The sequence below is a fragment of the Coregonus lavaretus genome (genome assembly GCF_964263955.1).
Source record: "Coregonus lavaretus genome assembly, chromosome: 3".
NCBI classification, from domain to species: domain Eukaryota; kingdom Metazoa; phylum Chordata; class Actinopteri; order Salmoniformes; family Salmonidae; genus Coregonus; species Coregonus lavaretus.
Window position 1 is genome coordinate 33772286 of NC_139990.1, and position 15026 is coordinate 33787311.

Below are 15026 nucleotides of genomic sequence, written 5' to 3' on the forward strand. Positions count from 1 at the left end.
AGCCAGCTGGTTCAATCGGTTTGGTTGCTAGAGACGCGATCCAGTCGTTCGTTCTAAATGTTCCATGGCAACGTTCTTACCCCTTGCTTGCTAACTTGGTCAAGTCAAAAAGTAGCTGCATTTGTTGAAGCTGTTTTCTAGAGACATTTCTTTGGATACAACCATAACAATAATGCTAATGGGGCGTGATTTCGCCTGGCATAGAAAATGTGCTCACTCGTCAGGACACTGTTGTTCAGAGGAGCTAGCCAACAACACAGCAAACACAACTTCAAACTGAAGCAGGAAAGACTGCAAACTAGCTGTACTTAGTTTCGTTTTACCTTTTTTCAATTTACATTTCTTTGTATTGTAATGACCTGACTAGATCATAAAAGAACAACTGTCCAGACAGAGGATTGAATTTACGAATGGACGGTTTATTAAACCAACTTTACACAGGCTACTGTTTGGCCGTAGCCCACGCCAAATAAATGAAAGATAACCCACAAGCCAATCGTGACCTTCTCTTGTGAAGCCCAGACGTAAAAAAGAGAGAACAAAAGCTAAACCTGGTCTTAACTTCCAATGCTCCATCCCCCTGCCCAACCCCCCTCCACGCCACTCCGCCAACCGCCAGGATGCCCGGCATCAGAACACTCCAGGCATTCCCGTGATTGGCAGATAGCAGGTTGATTGACATGTCGGACCCCGCGAACACTGGGTACTGGTAGGTACAACACAACCATCTACTAGCCTAACACATAACACACAGCTGTCTGTGCGGGTCGCTACACAGCCCCCCCACCACAAAGTCCCTCGTCCCCGAGGGAACAAACAAAGTCTCTGAAGCGACCCGGAGGTCTCCTTTGCCTGCGTGGCTGTGATGGCCGCAGAGTGCCCCTCTGGGAACCAGGGGATGAAGGCAAGGACATGGGGGACAAGGAAGCGGGAATGGGTAATACAGTCCGTGGCTCTGGGGAACCACGCGGTGACACAGGGGGAGTGGGCTGTCTGGAGCCTTGTCTGCGGCACCTGGGGGTGGGTGCCTGGAGAATGTCATTGCCAGAGAGGGGAATTGTGGGGGTTCCTGGGGTTTGGGGAGAAGAGGCCCCTCTATATGGGGCTAACCTGTCCCGGTGCAGTGTCACCTTTCTCCCCCTGGGAGGAAGCTGCACCCGGTAAACAGCCTCCCCTACCCTCTCCAGGACACTGCAGGGTCCCACCCAGTGACTGTCCAACTTGGGGCATCTGCCTTTTTTCCTTAGCGGGCTGTAGACCCAGACCAGCTCCCCAGCCACAAAGTGCCTTCCCCGGGTGTGCACGTCATAGTTCCTCTTCTGCCTCACACCTGCATTCAGCAGCTGCTCTCTGGCGAAGGTGTGGGCTGTCTCCAGGCGGTCCTGGAGTCTCCGGGCATACTCCGGCCCCGGGGAAACATGAGGGCTATCCAGGGGCCGACCAAACGCCATCTCCGCAGGGGTACGGATCTCTCTCCCCAGCATGAGGAGGGCAGGCGTGCAGGAGGTGGAGTCTTGGACAGCGGAGCGGCATGGCATGAGGACCATAGGCAGGTGCTTGTCCCAGTCATGCTGGTGTTTGGAAGAGACGATGGCCAGCTGCTGTCCAAGCGTTTTGTTGAAGCGCTCCACAAGGCCATCACTTTGAGGATGGAGAGGAGTAGTGCGGGTCTTGTGCATACCCAGCCTCTCACACATGGTGGCGAACACACGGGACTCAAAGTTTCTGCCTTGGTCGCTGTGGATGGACTCTGCAGCTCCAAACCTGCTGAACATCCCCGCTGTCAGGGCGTCGACGATGGTCTCTGCCTCCTGGTCAGGCAGAGCATAGGCCTCGGGCCACTTTGTGAAATAGTCCATGGCCGTGAGCACCCAGCGGTTTCCACTGTCTGTGGTGGGGAACGGCCCAACTACATCCACTCCCACCCTCTCCATGGGAGCCCCCACTGGGAACTGTTGGAGCTGAGCATGAGAGCGGCCTGGGGGGCCCTTTCTCGCTGTGCAGTTGTCACAGCGGCGGCAAAAGTCTTCCACATCCCTCTTGTGCTGCCCCCAGTAAAAGCCCTGACGGAGGCGGCGCAGTGTTTTTGTGACCCCAAAGTGTCCAGTCCCCACCCCCCCATGAGTACTCTGGAGCACAGCCTCCCGCAATGCTTTTGGGACCACCACCTGCCACCTCTCCTCCCCCGTAGCTGACTCCTTCCATGCCCGCTGTAACACGCCATCAGCCAGCCGCAGTCGCTCAAACTTTGACCACAACCCTTTGGTCGCGAGTGAGAGCGCTGTCACCTCTTCCCATGGTGGCCTCACCTGCGCCTCTACCCACTGTAGCACTGGCTGTAGGTCTGTGTCCCGTCCCTGCTGCTGCCCCCATTCAGCCACGTCGACAGTCTGCAGCTCACAGCAGACAGGCCCGCTCGCCCGACACACTGTGGCACAGACCCCCTCCTCTGCACACAGCTCTCTCTCCCGTCCCTCTCTCCGTTCACAGTGGCGGCAGCCGTCTGCAGTACAGGGCCGACGGGACATGGCGTCGGCGTTGGAGTGGCGTGCCCCTGCCCTGTGCACCACCGTGAAGTCATACGGCTGAAGCTCCTCCAACCAGCGTGCCACCTGCCCCTCTGGCTCTCTGAAAGACATGAGCCACTGGAGAGCAGAGTGGTCAGTCCTTACAGTAAAGGGCAGACCACCCAGGTAGTACTTGAAGTGTTTGACGGAAGCCACAACAGCCAAGAGCTCCCGCCGGGTGACACAGTAGCGGCGCTCATGTTTGTCAAATGTTTTGCTGAAGTACGCCACCGCTCTCTCCCCCTCTGGCCCCACCTGGGCCAGCACCCCACCCATGCCCACATTGCTCGCGTCTGTGTCCAGGATAAAGGGCAATGTGAGGTCAGGGGGGGCGAGCACGGGGGCCTCGATCAGTGCACGTTTGAGGGTGTTGAACGCCTCCTCACACTCCACTGTCCAAGTGAAAGCCTTGTCCTTCGGCAGCAGGCGGTTCAGTGGAGCAGCAACGCTTGAGAAGCCCCGTACAAACCTCCTGTAGTACGAGGCCAGGCCCAGGAAGCTCTTCAGCTGACGCTGGTCGGTGGGGGTGGGCCAGTCTCTGACAGCCGCTACCTTGTCCTCCATGGTGCTGATCCCCTCCTTCCCCACTCGGTGGCCCAAGAAGGACCCCCCCTTGGTTTGTGCTGTGGTGGAGACCTCTGTGGGCTATACTCGGCCCTGTCTCAGGATTGTAAGTTGGTGGTTGGGGATATCCCTCTAGTGGTGCGGGGGCTGTGCTTTGGCGGAGTGGGTGGGGTTATATCCTTCCTGTTTGGCCCTGTCCGGGGGTTTCTTCGGATGGGGCCACAGTGTCTCCGGACCGCTCCTGTCTCAGCCTCCAGTATTTATGCTGCAGTAGTTTATGTGTCGGGGGGCTGGGGTTAGTTGGTTATACCTGGAGTACTTCTCCTGTCTTATCCAGTGTCCTGTGTGAATTTAAGTATGCTCTCTCTAATTCTCTCGTTCTCTCTTTCTCTCTGAGAACCTGAGCCCTAGGACCATACGTCAGGACTACCGGGCATGATGACACCTTGCTGTCCCCAGTCCGCCTGGCCTTGCTGCTATTCCAGTTTCAACTGTTCTGCCTGCGGCTACGAAACCCCTACCTGTCCCAGACCTGCTGTTTTCAACTCTTAATGATCGGCTATGAAAAGCCAACTGAGAGACCTGAGCCCTAGGACCATACGTCGGGACTACCGGCCGTGGTGACTCCTTGCTGTCCCCAGTCCGCCTGGCCTTGCTGCTATTCCAGTTTCAACTGTTCTGCCTGCGGTTATGGAACCCCTACCTGTCCCAGACCTGCTGTTTTAAACTCTTAATGATCGGCTATGAAAAGCCAACTGAGATTTATTCCTGATTATTATTTGACCATGCTTGTCACTTATGAACATTTTTGAACATCTTGGCATGGTTCTGTTATAATCTCCACCCGGCACAGCCAGAAGAGGACTGGCCACCCCTCATAGCCTGGTTCCTCTCTAGGTTTCTTCCTAGGTTTTCGCCTTTCTAGGGAGTTTTTCCTAGCCACCGTGCTTCTACACCTGCATTACTAGCTGTTTGGGGTTTTAGGCTGGGTTTCTGTACAGCACTTCGAGATATTAGCTGATGTAAGAAGGGCTATATAAAATAAAATTGATTGATTGACCTCTCTCCTCATGAAGTGGCACTTCTCGGGGTGGAACTTCAGACCTGCGGCAGCCACCCTCTCCAGCACACACCGTAGCGCCCCCAGGGCTGACTGGAAGGAGCTGCCATGGGCCAGGATGTCATCGAGGTATACCAGACACTGCTGTCGGGGGATGCCATCCAGCACCCTGTCCATCAATCGCTCAAAAGTAGCTGGAGCGTTGCACAGGCCAAAGCACAGGACCTTGAACTGCCAGTGTCCTCTGTTAGTGGAGAACGCAGTTTTGGCTCTGGCCTCTGGGGAGAGGGGCACCTGCCAGTAGCCACTGCGGAGGTCTAGTGAGGAGAACCAGGAGGACCCCCTAACCAGGTCCAGCGACTCATCGATACGTGGTATGGGGTATGAGTCCTTCCTGGTTACCTCATTCAGCCGCCTGTAGTCCGCACAGAACCTCAGCTTGCCCCCCTTCTTCGGAACCATGACGACTGGCGCCGCCCAGGGGCTGTCTGAGGGCTCAATGAAGTCTGCCCGCTGCATCTCCAACACAGCCTTGTCTGCCGCCTCCTGGCGTGCCAGCGGGATACGGCGGGGACGCATCTTGATAGGTCGAGCATCACCTGTGTCGATCTCATGCTGCACCAGATGAGTCTGACCCACCTCTTCCTCACTCAGCGCAAAGCTGTCTCTGAATTCAAATAGCAACTGCCTCAACCGTTCCTGCTGCTCGGGGTCAAGACCAACACAGTTCCTCCCCCATATCTCCCTCACTGCAGACAGTGTCCTCTCCCCTCCCATCTGGGGTAGCTGGGCTGGGGGGGCGCGGCCCGGGCTCACAGAGGACTGTGTCGTGGAGGTAGCTGGGGGAATGTAACGCAACGCCGTAGGTGACAGGGGGGCTGGGGAAAAGTCACACCCAGATGTGGGGGAGGGGGGGCAGCCATGAGTCTCTGCTGCTTTAACTGTTGGAGTAAAGGGTTTGTTGGGTTGAGTGAATGTGACATTAGGGGCCATGGTGACCTCCGGCCCTCCCTGGAAGCTCAGTGTGCCCCTATTTAGGTCTAACTGGCAGCCTGTGCTCCTAAGAAAGTCCAACCCCAGGATACAAGGGTCCTGCACAGCCGCCACCCACACAGGATGACGCACAGTCCTGCCCCCTACTGTCAGAGTCATTATTCCCTTCCCTTTCATGGGTGCCAGCTCACCTGTGACTGTGCGGCGCTGCACAGTTGTAGGCTCACACTGAGTCCAACCTGGCACAATATCTGGCCTCACCAGGGTTACTGTGGACCCAGTGTCCACCAGGGCGGAGCAGGGCACCCCCTCCACAGTGACAGGGACATGACAAAAGTCCCCAACACAGGTCCGGCCCACCACAACAACAGGCTCCATCCGCTTGCCCTCGTCTGCTTCTGGGGGAAGTGGAGCCTTGCTTCCCCGTCTGTGCCGGTGGGCTCCTCCTGAAGAAGATGGTGGTTGGGATAGAAAGCCAGGGGTCCGCACTACCCGGTCTATGCGGACCCCGAGCCGTTTCCCTGAGCTCTGGGGGACATGGGGCAATCTCGGCGCAGATGGCCTGGCTGGCCACAACCCCAGCAGACCCTGGGACCAGGGCGTGTGTTTCGTGCCGCCTGTAGCGACACAGCACGAATGAGTTCTGTCATTTCAGCCACCCATGCAGGCTTTTCCGGCTCCGGGCTGCTCTGCCCCCCAGCTCGCACAGAGGGTCTGTCTCCCTGCACCCCCACCAAAGCCCCAGCTGAAGCCCCAGCCCACACCAGCTCCCTCTCCAAAGCCATCTCCAAGGCTACCTGCAATGACTCAGGATGAGCCAGCTGGGTCTGTATGCGCAGCTCCGTAGGAGAGAGCGCCTGTATGAACTGGTCCCGTGCTAGCTCGCTCTGCACGGAGGGGGGCATGTGAGCATATGCCCGCCGAGAGAGGCTCTCAATGTCATTAGCTAGCACCCGTAGAGGCTCTCCAGGCTGCCTGCGTCTATTACTCAGTTCGGAGCGCAGTAGCCCGGGCTGTACACACTGTCCATAGCGCCTCCTCAGTGCTCCCACTAAAGCACCATAATCACGTCTGTCCTCGGGGCTAATCAATATCAAACAGGCCAGAGCTTCATCCGTGAGGCATAAAGCCAACTGCAGTGCCCTATCTTCATCCGACCACCCCCTAAAATGAGCTAACAGTTCAAACTGAGCATGAAAAGCTTCCCAATCCGCCTTACCGGAATACTTCGGGGTCTTAACGGATACGGACGCAGCCGGGAACTGGGCGCCGCCATGTTTGTTTACATCCTGAGCCCCAGATTCCTCGTCCCGCCGCGTCGACGTCACCCCTTCGGTCCGCCCACCAGAATCTGCGCGGAACACAGTCGACGAAGCACTCATGCCCGCTTCAGCCGCCATCACTCTAACGTCCTCCCTCAAGCGGCCTCTGGGCTCCGATGCCCTGGCGATCTCCTCAGCCAGAACCCCCGACGTCCATGCACACGCACCTCCTTGGCCATAATCGTCCCCTACCTCCACCTTCACTTTCGGATTCCCTCGAAGCATCTTCAACCCCCGTTCTCACCTACGGTAGCTAGCCACAGAAGTCAGCTAGCTAGCTGGCTAACTTTTATCAACGTTTTTACTTCTGACACCAATGTAATGACCTGACTAGATCATAAAAGAACAACTGTCCAGACAGAGGATTGAATTTACGAATGGACGGTTTATTAAACCAACTTTACACAGGCTACTGTTTGGCCGTAGCCCACGCCAAATAAATGAAAGATAACCCACAAGCCAATCGTGACCTTCTCTTGTGAAGCCCAGACGTAAAAAAGAGAGAACAAAAGCTAAACCTGGTCTTAACTTCCAATGCTCCATCCCCCTGCCCAACCCCCCTCCACGCCACTCCGCCAACCGCCAGGATGCCCGGCATCAGAACACTCCAGGCATTCCCGTGATTGGCAGATAGCAGGTTGATTGACATGTCGGACCCCGCGAACACTGGGTACTGGTAGGTACAACACAACCATCTACTAGCCTAACACATAACACACAGCTGTCTGTGCGGGTCGCTACAGTATGTATCCATAAAAACGATGCCAGCTGATTCATGATTTCGACTGGCTGAGAAACCCTGCCTGTCTGTCTCGTCCCGACTCTCGACACGTAGCAAGGTTTATACAAATCTCCGTAAATGACACCCTATTCCCTACATAGTATACCCATAGGGTTCTGGTCAAAAGTAGTGCACTATGTAGGAAATAGGGTGCCATTTGCAACACAACCAGATTGAGTTGTTCCTGGCTCCTGTCTCAGGTAAACTTTCCAGAGGGATACATTATTAAGACAGAACTACCTAATCATGATGAAAGTGAAGAATTTGGCTCTGGGCAAGAGTGCTGTTCTGAGGCTGTTTGTGTTTTCTGCATGTGATCTCTTCCTCCCTGTTCTCCCAGGTAGATAGATTCATCCCACAGTCAGCATTACTTCATGGGCTATACCTGCTTGTAGAGATACTTGTAATGTGTGTAATAACAAAGATCTACTTTATCCATTGTGGATGTAGACCCCCCCATGTTGTGCCTAAAGGTGTGTGTGTACAGATAACTATTGTAGTATTTACAAGTGCAATATGTATTACAGCAAGCATCAAACTTTAGCTTGACTCCTAGTCTTTATTGTTTTATGAAAGTTGTGTATTTGAGTTTCACATTGACTTTTCTGTTGATCCTTTTTTGTGCATAAGCATTTTGTAGACAAGCCACTAACACCCCACCTTGACACTTTTTTCCTTGGCACTTTATTATTTAAGCAGCCTCTAGAAGGGCCTCCGGTAGCTCAGTTGGTAGAGCATGGTGCTTGCAACGCCAGTGTTGTGGGTTCGATTCCCACAGGGGGCCAGTATGAAACATGTATGCACTCACTAACTGTAAGTCGCTCTGGATAAGAGCGTCTGCTAAATATGTAAAATGTAGAACCATGTGTACAGCTCACACCAGCAGAGAGAAAATCAAATAGATAAACATCCAAACACATACATGAAAGTGTAGCTGACTAAACTCCACCACATACAATGGAGTTGAGCGGCGATGAGTGTGGGCGGACTGCACCTCCGACTACATTGAGTCGCTGTCGATTCTTTCCTTGTACCTATGTTTGTCCTGTGTAAGTTTTTCGTTGGGTGCTGAAATCCTTCATTTTTGATAATAGTAGCGTTTTATGTGACATCTATCAAACTGCGCCCGTAGTCCAATGTTTCCCAATGGTGTATGATGTTACGACTTCAAGCGTGCACTACCACTCGATGTCAGTTTGATTTGGAATCCATAGTTCTTGATTTAAAAAATAATAATTCTATGAGTTCCCTCCCTTACAAAAAACATGTCACATTTGCAGTTTCACATTTGAAATCGCACTTTCACATGTGAAATAGCTGTTTTCACATGCTGAGCTTAAATTTTACATGTGAAACCATATTTTCACATGTATTACTTTTAGAGGTTACATTTTAACAGCACCTTTTCACATATGAGAAGAATAACATGTTTTTATCTCACATGTGAATTGCAGTTGTGAAAAAGTTGCGGTTACACATGTTAAATTCAACTCCACGGGTGATGTTACAGGTTTTGGTTTGACCATTTATGTTTTGAGGTTGGACTTATAGCACGTAGCGCGCACCGAATGGTGTCGCCTCGTTAGTCAGAAGGTGTTTCACCTGTGCTGGTCCAGGCGATATTTAAGAGTGGCTGGTCCAGTGCTCCAGTTGTCTTTAGAGATGTGGAAGGTCAACACCTTTAGTTAGCTCTCCCTATTTGATTTCTAGAAAAAAGTTTTTTGTTTTGCTCAACTTTTTGGTTTGCTTCCTGTCTTTAAATTTGGTGTGGGTTTGCCTCTTAGTGGGAAAACTTAGTGGGCGCTAATGGTGGGTGTCTTTTAGGTCCCAGTTGTTGTTGCATGAGTGTCTTTTAGGACCCCTCCTAAAACCCCACTTGTTTTGTTTTGGTTGTTGACAGTGACTCGTTGTTAGGTTTTTCTCTTCAGGTGAAATAATGGTGTTAACATGTTGCAGTAGCAATGTTTCCACCGGTGGAATTAGGGTGTTCACATGTTAAAAGCCCAAATGTGGGACAAGGGAACAATTTTGCTGGACATTCGCGGAACAGTGGACAGAATACATTTTATTCGGGCAGGTTAATGGATCATATTCACATGGCAACATAGTTCTGCTGCATGAAGGTCACTGCCTGTTAAAGGGGCATAGTTGCTACATCTATTTTTGGACTTATAAATTCATGATATGTACCCATTAATTCTTTAAGAATATCATGTATTTTGGTTAGTTCAACTGTCGTACCCCATCATAACTCAAAATATAAACAAATGTTTGTAAACAAAGTAAATGTAGCAACCACTTTTTATCCTAAAAATTTTCATTTTTATATAATGGATGGTCAGTCCTTGCATCCATAGTGTAGTCTATGGATTTGAGTGGTTGCATTTCTCCAGCCCCATCCCTCAGATTTTTCCTGAATCTGTGGTAGGGAGAACACTTTGTTAATGTTTCAATTAAGGGTTGCAGCTGTAGCCCTTTCTAGCAGTCAATGACCAAAAGCACCCTCTTTGGACTCATTGGTGGAATGATATTCAATTATTATTTATTTTTATTTTGTTACTGACAAATCCAGTGTTTCTATGTCAAACAGTTTTGTTATATTTCAGTCTCCTGTGATGTATATCAAGTGTAATATTGGGATGCAAACTCAAAATGGAATACATTTCAACTCTATATTATTTGTTTTGCACATAACCATGAGGTGTATACTTTGTTTCAAAGTAGATTTGTTTAAGACTCCCAAGAATCACTCTGTGTGGCTCTGATTCGGCCCACTACAGTAAAGGTTAAACACCTTTTAATAGAGTAATAGACAAAGGAGATTATTGTGGACTACAGGAAAAAGAGGATTGAGCATGCCCGCATTCTCATCGACAGGGCTGTAGTGGAGCAGGTTGAGAGCTTCAAGTTCCTTGGTGTCCGCCCACACTCGTCGATGCTCAACTCCATCGTATGCATTTACATTACATTTACGTCATTTAGCAGACGCTCTTATCCAGAGCGACTTACAAATTACACCTTATAGCCAGTGGGATAACCACTTTACAATGTTTATTTTTTGTTTATTTTTTGTTTTTTTTGGGGGGGGGGTAAGGGGGGGGTAGAAGGATTACTTTATCCTATCCCAGGTATTCCTTAAAGAGGTGGGGTTTCAAATGTCTCCGGAAGGTGGTGAGTGACTCCGCTGTCCTGGCGTCGTGAGGGAGCTTGTTCCACCATTGGGGTACCAGAGCAGCGAACAGTTTTGACTGGGCTGAGCGGGAACTGTGCTTCCGCAGAGGTAGGGGAGTCAGCAGGCCAGAGGTGGATGAACGCAATGCCCTCGTTTGGGTGTAGGGACTGATCAGAGCCTGAAGGTACGGAGGTGCCGTTCCCCTCACAGCTCCGTAGGCAAGCACCATGGTCTTGTAGCAGATGCGAGCTTCAACTGGAAGCCAGTGGAGTGTGCGGAGGAGCGGGGTGACGTGAGAGAACTTGGGAAGGTTGAACACCAGACGGGTGTGGCATCCTGGATGAGTTGTAGGGGTTTAATGGCACAGGCAGGGAGCCTGTTGAGTTTAGTCAGCTAAGATGTTAACAAGTGATAAAATGCTCAAACACACACAAAGTTCATAACACAGACTCAAAGACAGAAAGGAAAACTCATATGCACAAGCATAGACAGACTAATTTCACTCACATACTGGTACATGTGACTCTTCCTTTACCAGGTATAAAAACTGAAAACACAGCCTAACGACCCAATTTACAACTTGTTTCAAGGGATGGCTCTGATGTTTTAAGAGACACACACACACGGAGACACTCTCAAACAAATGGCACCTACGCACTCCTTCACACCAATAAAGTCTGATAGTAGAATCTGAAACCAAGTATGAAAGCTCCTCTTGAATTATTAAAACATAGGACACTTAGAAACACCATGGACTCAAATAATTTGACACGTGCCTTTGGTCCCTCTGGCACTCAACTCCGCTGACAACGTGACAGTAAAAGAATGAAGAAAAGCTTTGCCATTCCAGTGTCCTTCCAAACCTGACCTTTATCTTCACCAGGTCTATCTGAATATGGCCAGTCTATAACCAAGTTAACCACTGGCTAGTTCTTCTCCTATCTACTGTGTTCACCAGTGCACTGTCATCCTTCTCCCTGTAGGGGGAGCTAGGCCTGTCTGGGGTTGTAGGTGGGAGCTGCATAGTCTGGTGGAACAGGGCTGGGCTGGTGACTGAGCCTCACCCTGCCATGTAAGGCAAGGTTTCCATACTGAGTCACACACACTCACAGACACACAGTCACAACACTCAGATTATCGTCAGGAAGGGCCACGGACAACTGCTCTGATACAGGTACATTGAAAATGGGTGGTATGTGGGCTTGTGAGACTGGTTGATGTAAAGCTTTTAGCTACTCTAGACTAGTGTGCTGACACATAGTTTAAAGTAGAGCATTGGTGTGTTTCTATATAAAGCTTTGTTTGGTTTCTGTTTGTATTACATTAATAGTGTTAACCTGTGATTTAGATGTAAAGGTACTTATTATTGTAGTAGTGGTGAGAAAGCTTTTAAACTACAGTTATTCTCAGGTGTGTTTGTATGTAAAGCTATGTTTGATTGCTGTTTGTTAGACAAGGAGACAAAGGTTTTTGATATTGACTTCATATATCAGTAATAGAATAGTGTTAACCTGTGACTGTATGAGGGCAGATTTTAATGCTGAGTTTTCATATGGGAAGTTACTCTAATGTAAGCAGCCATGCTAACATTTTGGGATGGTTGAATATAGTGTATGATGATGAGGGTTTTTCTTTATTCTTAATATTTTCTACATTGTAGAATAATAGTGAAGACATCAAAACTACCACTGTTTCAAATGCTAACTTTTTCAAATATCAATTTGAATATATTAATATATAATCAAATATTTTCAAAAGTTAATGGTACCTATATTAGCATTTTCACGCTTCATATCCAAATCATCTGTAAGTAACATCATTGAGTTACACAATTAGATACTTTAAGAGGATTTGGACATATAGGTACCTTTAACATATACGCTGGGAGTCAGGAAGCAGGTGCAGAAGGTGAGTTTAATGATAAGAATAAGGCAGATTAACAAAACTGGAGAAGTGTACTGAACGTGACCAAAACCAATACTGACTGAGGCTACTGAGGGCTAAATAAAAGGAGAGTAATCAAGGGGATGATGAGGTCCAGGTGTGCGTAATGATGAGGAGCAGGTGTGAGTAATGATGGTTGCCAATACCGGTGGTTAGTAGACTGGCGAGGACGAGCGCTGGAGTGGGAGTAGGCGAAAAGTGGGCAGGTCCGGACGTCGGAGATGGAAATCCCTGACGATGTTGGGGTCCAGGATGTCGGCCGCCAGGACCCAACAGCGCTCCTCTGGGCCGTACCCCTCCCAGTCCACCAGGTACTGGAGCCGACCCCCACAACGTTGGGAGTCCAGGAGGGACTTGACGGCATAGGCGGGGGTCCCATTGTTCTTCACGTGAGGAACGGTACCAGCCAGGGGACCAGGAACCACCTGCCTGAGGAGGGAAACATGACAAGAGGGTGAGATCCGGTAGTTTGTGGGGAGTTCTAATCCATATGTTACCTCGTTGACCCTCCAGAGGACCTTGAAGGGCCCCACAAACTGGGGGCTCAGCTTCCAGCAGGGCAGGTGGAGCAGGAGGTTCCTGGTGGAGAGCCAGACGCGATCACCAGGATGGAACACGGGAGCCTCACTGCGGTGGCGGACCGCCTGATCCTTCTGGCGGCGGACGGAACCACTCGTCCACCGCAGGGGCTTCGGTCTGACTCGGGGTCCATTGGGCCAGGGCAGGCTGATATCCCAGGACACACTGGAAGGGAGTCAGCCCGGTGGAGGAGTGACGAAGTGAGTTCTGGGCATACTCCTCCCATGGAAGGAACCGGGCCCACACCCCCTGCCGGTCCTGGCAGTGACTCCTAAGGAACCTCCCCAGCTCCTGGTTGATCATCCCCACCTGCCCGTTGGACTGAGGACGGTACCGGAATGTAAGGCTGGCCGTACCCCCCAGCTTCTCCATGAAGGCTCTCCATACCCACAACGTGAATTGGGGGCCACGGTCGGAGACGATGTCTTCCGGAAGGACATAGTGCCGGAAGACCTCCTGGAACAGTGCCTCAGCAACCTGGAGAGCGGTAGGGAGACCAGAGAGAGGGATCTGTCCACAAATCTGTCCACAACAACCATAATAGTGGTGAAACCATCAGACGGGTGATCAGTAACGAAATCTCTGGACAGATGGGACCAAGGCCGCTGAGGCATGGGAAGGGGAAGGAGTTTCCCTGCTGAAACGTGCCGGGGAGATTTGGTTTGGGCACATACAGAGCAGGAGTTGACATAGCGGGCGACGTCCTGCGCCAAGGTGGGCCACCAGTACTTTGTGGAGATGGATTGAATGGTACGGGTGATACCTGGGTGTCCAGAGGCGAGGGATGTGTGCTCCCAGATCAACAGCCGATACCTTACACCCGTGGGGACGTAGGTGCGCTCCGGAGGGCAGGTAGCAGGCGCAGGTTCCCTCTCCAGAGCCTGCCGGATGTCCATGTCTACGTCCCAAAGCACGGGGGCAACTATTTGGGAGGGCGGAATGATGGGCGCACTCAGGACAGGAACCTCGGGACAGGGCATCGGCTTTGATGTTCTTTGAAACTGAACGATATGACAGGGTGAAGTTGAATCTAGTGAAGAAAAGGGCCCCCCTTGCTTGGTGTGGGTTCAGCCGCCTCGCTGTCCGTATGTACTCCAGGATCTGATGATCAGTGAGGATGAGAAATGTGTCCTTGGCGCCCTCCAGCCAGTATCTCCACTCCTCTAATGCCAACTTCACCGCCAGGAGCTCCCGGTCGCCGACATCATAGTTCCTTTCTGCAATAGACAGGTCGGCCCCCACGCCCACTTCTGAGGTGTCCACCTCCACCACGAAGGGCAGCGTAGGATCTGGGTGTTTCAGCCTCATCGGCTGCAGGACTCCACACCAAGTTACAGGGACTGCCCTTGAGGAGAGAGGTGAGAGAAGAGGCGATGGAGTTGAAGTTTTTTTTACGGTGGTTGGGACTGGCCATGATCTGACAGCCTCGACCTCCCTTTCTTCCATCATCACTCCCTGTGGGCTGATCCGGTATCCCAAGAAGGAGACAGCGACCTGATGGAACTGGCACGTCTCTTCTTTCACATCAGGCGGTTCTCCAGGAGGTGTCCCAGGACTACTTGGACGTGGGCGATGTGATCCTCCAAGGTGGCCGAGTAGTCCAGGAGGCCGAGGAGCGGTAGTAGGCGTGACAGTACCATTGACTTACATTGGATTTGTGACACAAATGCTAAAAAGTTAGCATTTGAACCAGTGGCCAGGTAAACAAAACCAAAGCATGGGTTGCTATCATAACAGAGGAATATCCTACGAAGCAAGCTAGATCTACTCAGGGTTTTCTCAAACTAACCAGCTTCAGTTAGCTTCACATTCCAGCTCAGGCTTCATCCGTACTTCGACTGTGGATATCTCTCGGATGCCTGCCGCTAACTCTAGCAGGCTTGTAACTGCGAGTGCATGTTGCACATGGCAAGTTGAACGCCAAACTTTTCATTGTTTTCAATGCTGAAACATCAATCCATGGGTAAGTCAGTCAGTGCCACATTTTCATTTGTGCCAAAATCTAAATGAAATAAAAAAGTTACCTTGCAAATTCAGCAGGCTA